The following is a 5000-nucleotide window of genomic DNA, read 5'->3' as shown; positions in this document are numbered from 1 at the left end:
ACTAGCTGCAAGCAACACTAGTTCACTGCCATAATGATCGAAAATTGTCTGATATAGTTCCTTTTGGTAAATGCATTGCATGTTAGTCACATATAGTGTCTCCCTGTGAGGTACCAGTTCCTATCGACACTACCTCATAGAAACATACTAATATTAATTAAAAATTGTGTCTGCTCCACATATATAACACAATTTAAACTTAATAAACTAAGTCAATAAACCATGCATTTATTGTTACCCTTCCTGACGCTGCATTGTGGGTAAGGGGTACGTGATCAATACTGAAAGACTTCGAGGGGTACATCACATTAAAAGGTTGAGAAGAAGAAGAATTAACCTGTGCAGAAGCGAGGTGAAATGTGTGTTAAGGTTCCGTGCTGTCTTTAAGTCTCTAGAAATGAAAGATCTTGGTACACCAGACAATTATGTTTTGCTCTATATTATGATGTCAGTCGTATAAACTCAAGTAACTATAAAGAAATACCATGGTAGAATAAGAACAGAAAAATACTGGTAGGAGTAAAACCCTGGCAAATCAATAGATACATCGTAATACAGTGTTTAGAGACGATTACTCTGTACCGCGAGACGATACTGACTCTCTCCTGCGAACACTGAAATTGTGACAGTTTGGGTCCTCTCCTATTGATATTAATCAAAGTATTGCGATTTATTCACAATAGTAATATATTACACTCCGACGGAACACGGGCCTAATGTGTTTGAGATGTGGCATTTTGTTATAGTACATTTCGCTCTATATAGCGACTGTTTAGGACTAAAAAACTGTAGCTTCAGGTAGATATTCAATAATGTTATCTATCGATTTTCAGTCTTAAAGTAGGGAAAATTACGAATATTGATGCATTTCTTTTATAGTCCTCCTTGCTTCTCGAAAAGGTGCACGAATTTAGAAAAGGTTGAAGAACACTAAACTGTACCCTGAAAAAAATACAGTAAAAAGATAAGATAAAATGACCAACATCTCTATTATTACGGAAGCTAATAATAATACCAAGACTAATTAAGTAATTCAGAGATAACGAAACGAACGACGATCACGAGAGCTTCCACGATAACAGTGTGTACGATAAGATTTGATTCCAGATTCCTCGATAGCGCTCCGAGTTTCCAAGATAACAATGGCATTCCAGTTTCCTCGATAGCGATGCAAGTTTCCAAAATGACGATGCCTTTCCATGATAAAGATGCCCTTCCAGTTTCCAAGATAATAATGCGAGTTTCCACGATCAAGATGCAATTCCAGTTTCCACGGGAACGATGCGGGTTTCCACGATGTCGATGCGGTTCCAGTCCTCACGATGCGATTTCAAGACACAATATTGAAGTCCACTTGCCTACACAGGTACTGGGACGAACCCTTTCACCCCGTAAGGATCCACCCAACACCCTTGAGTGCGAGTAAAGTGACGCTGCCACCTTCCTGCGCTGCAATTGAAGTCCACTTGCCTACACAGGTACTGGGATGAACCCTTTCACCCCGTAAGGATCCACCCACACCCTTAGGTGCGAGGAGAGTGGCGCTGCCACCTCACTGCGACGCAATTGAAGTTCACTTGCCTACACAGGTACTGGGGCGAACCCTTTCACCCCGTAAGAGTTCACCCCAGACCCGTGAGTGCGAGGAGAGTGACGCTGCCACCTTACTGCGCCTCACACGGGTAGCCATGAGCATAACCCGCCACACTCCACTCCCCAAACACTGTCAGTGAGTCCTTTTCACCCCGTAAAGGACCACTGGTACGGTCAGTGCCTGGCTCATGGCGCACAGCGTGCCCTCGTTCATGGCGAGTTGTTCAGCCCGATGTCATTATAAGCAGAGGTCCTGTACACACCACTCACCACCAGACTCTATGCAAGGAGCCCTTATCACCCTTAAAGGCCCCTCACGGCATCATCTGATGGACGGTAGACACGGCACCCTGCTTAAGGCGACGCCTTGCCTAGTATGAGGCGCTGCAAGTTGACAACAATCAGTGAGCTTGAAGCCGCGAAGGAAAATGAGTCCACGCTAACAATGGGATTCCACGACAGGTTGCGATTCCAGTGTCCACGGTACAGATGTGTTTGTTGAGGATAACGATCCGTTTATCGAGGCTAACGGTGCGGCGATGGCGATGGCGAAACGATCCAAAGTATTATTACCTACACAGGTACTGGGACGAAACTTTTTACCCAGAAAGGGTCAACCCCAGTCCCGTGGTTATGAGAGCAGTGACGATGCAACCTTGCAATGCCTCACACAGGTCGCCATGAGCAATGACCCGCCACACACCACTCCCCAAACGCTGTCATGAAGTGAGTCCTTTTTACCTAACCTAACCTAACCTAACCTAATCTAACCTAACCTAACCTAACCTAACGTAAAGGACCACTGGTACTGTCAGTGCCTGGCTCATGGCGCACAGCGTGCCCTCGTTCATGGCGAGTTGTTCAGCCCGGTGTCATTATAAGCAGAGGTCCCGTACACACCACTCACCATCATATTCTATGCAAGGAGCCCTTATCACCCCTTTAGGGCCCCTCACGGTACCATCCGGTGAGTGGTAGACATTGATCTCTTGCTTATGGCGACCCTTGCCTAGTGTGATGCGCTGCAAGTGGACGACTAGTAGTGAAGCTTGAGGCCACCAAGGAAAAGCAGGACCTGCAGCCAGTTCCTGCCTTGGGCCCCAGGCCGGACCCGACGGCCACCTCCTTCCCCCGTGCGGCGCCCAAGGCCGTCACGGCCCTCAAACATCTTTAGGCCGAAAGTTCTCAATCGTCGTTTTAATTTTGATTCGAATATAAAATCGTCGATGGTAAATGAAAAATAGCTTTGGTGTGAAAGTGTGCAAGAGTTAGCTGATTAATGAAACAAGGTGAGGCAGCTTTGCTCCGGAGTATTTAGTGTACTTTGCATGTTGCTGCCTTGAATGTGTACGTGTTTGTAGGTAACTGGATAGAAACAGTAGACCAATGGTAGTTGTGTAGCTATTGGGGAACTTTTGAAAATTAGTTAAGCTTCTGGATAGAGTGGATGAGTGCACACAGGTTTGCGTGTCTTATACATAAACTGCCACTTGTAAACATAAATTTTTCTATTTCATGCTCTTAGAAAAAAGCAAACTTAGTTTTCTTTATTTCCCTGATCACAATGACGTGTAAATATCAATGTTTCAATCATAAGGAAACACTAGGAGAGGACCCAAACTCCCGTTGAAGTTGCCAGATTCAACAGATATCGTAATATTTCACAGAAAAGATGGTCAACTGCATATCGTATATTTTTGGATATTCTTTTGTCACATAAGGAGATATCAAGATAGGTAAAGTATTTCTAAACATGTATCTACGACAAAAAACGCTATAATAGTAGAGTTAGGTTATAACTATGCATTGTGTTTTTTATATACCATCTTGCTCTATTCCTGGAACAAAGATTACTTCTTCCTCAATTGATAGCTCGAAGTTAGTTTGATATTTTCTTTCCTTCTAGGTTAGTAAGTAGACTACAAGACACCATGAACCTATGAAGCCCCGTAAATGAGATTATTTTCATAACTTAGAAATCAAAGTCTGATAATGAGATTGTCTATTGCCAACCAAACCGTTCTGCATAGACGTCTTCAGCGTCATAGAGACCTAATGATGTTAGGTCATGGACAGTGGCCATCCTGACAGCGCGAAACCACAGGGGGTTCATAAGAAGATTTCCAGGGGTACTTAGATGGCTGATCTAATAAAATCCTTTGCAGTGCCATTGCATATTGAGTTCCATGTTCCATGTGACAATACTGGGGGTACTGGTAGATGGTCTTATAACTCAGGGGGTTCTTAACGATAAAAAGGTTGAGAACCCCTGGTCTATGGGGTCTGAGCTCGCTCCGTAATGGGGAAGACTGGCTGGGTGACCAGCAGGCGACCGAGGTGAATTACACACACACACACACACACACACACACACACACACACACACACACACGCACGCACACGGTAGGGAAACATGGCGTGTCAGTCGCGTGGAGTTTATCAGGATTTGCTTGGAGTCGTTAGTTTGTTTCTTCCGGTTCCCCTTTTCGTTCCACTACTACTATTGGTGGTGATTGTGGCGTTGCTGGTGGTGCTTCCTCCTTCTCTTCTTTCCCTCGCACGCCATCACCTTTGCCTGTACCCATTCACCTTCCGTCATTCCTCTCCGTCCTCAGACCTTTTCCTTTATGCGCGGCGCCCTTTCAAGGCTACCTGTCTCTTCTTGTCTCCCTTGCTGCGTGTCGTTCTATCCTCGCACCGCTGTACCCTTTCCTTCTTCACTCCTGCACTCCGCGCCCCTCAGGCACCTCGCTCATATAGTGCAAAATAGGCCCTTAATTCCTCCACCTGTTGTTGTCATGATTGCTTTTAACGTCTCCCTGAAGGCCTACTACTCATCCTACACCCTCGGGCCCTGCTCCTCTCCAGCCATGCGCCCAGCTCTTCCCCGCCATGCAAAGTGAACAAAGACGCATCGATCCCGTAGATGTAAACACACGGTGGATTCTCCAGGTTCCCGCTACACCTTGCCAGCTTCACCACGCTCCCTGGGCTTCGTGTAGCTCCTGCTGGCTTCCTCCTCAGCACTAATGGCGGCGTAAATGTGCAACTGGCGATGGTAAACACAGCTGAGGACGAGAAGTAATACTATCAGGCTCGCGGGATGGGATTTCCAACTTGACTGGGATGGTGCGGAAGTTCTGGGAAGATGGCATGAGAGGATATGAGAAGACAACGCAGAAGCGAGTGTGTTGGTTCCTCCCTGGCCCGTTCTGCAGTGAATCCTTCCGTGTGACGCTAAGGAGAATAACCAGGGTGTGTTGTGCGTGCGTGTGAGGAACAGAGGGCGAGACCAGTGACAAGACATCAGTGAGTGACCGCAAGACCGTGCGCTGTGTTTATCGTTGTTGCTGGTAGGATGACGATGGGAGGGGAGCACACCACACACGGCTCCGTCAGGTAAGCCA

General features: G+C 46.3%; 1 protein-coding gene across 2 annotated transcripts in view; it reads left to right on the top strand.

The window, feature by feature from the left end:
* The window catches only part of LOC123516484, a 47974-nt gene that overhangs the window by 18704 nt on the left and 24270 nt on the right, over nt 1–5000 (top strand). The window contains exon 1 of one of the 2 annotated variants that reach the window (XM_045275829.1): nt 4523–4992. The exons of the other annotated variant lie outside the window; for it this stretch is intronic. The gene's annotated coding sequence lies outside the window, so the exon portion shown is untranslated. Of the gene's footprint in view, nt 1–4522; nt 4993–5000 lie in introns of those variants that run through there. 2 annotated transcript variants of the gene reach the window in all.

The sequence above is a fragment of the Portunus trituberculatus genome, chromosome 41 (genome assembly GCF_017591435.1).
Source record: "Portunus trituberculatus isolate SZX2019 chromosome 41, ASM1759143v1, whole genome shotgun sequence".
Taxonomy (NCBI): Eukaryota; Metazoa; Arthropoda; class Malacostraca; order Decapoda; family Portunidae; genus Portunus; species Portunus trituberculatus.
Note: the sequence above shows the minus strand (reverse complement) of the source record. Positions and strands in the feature narration are given on the sequence as shown.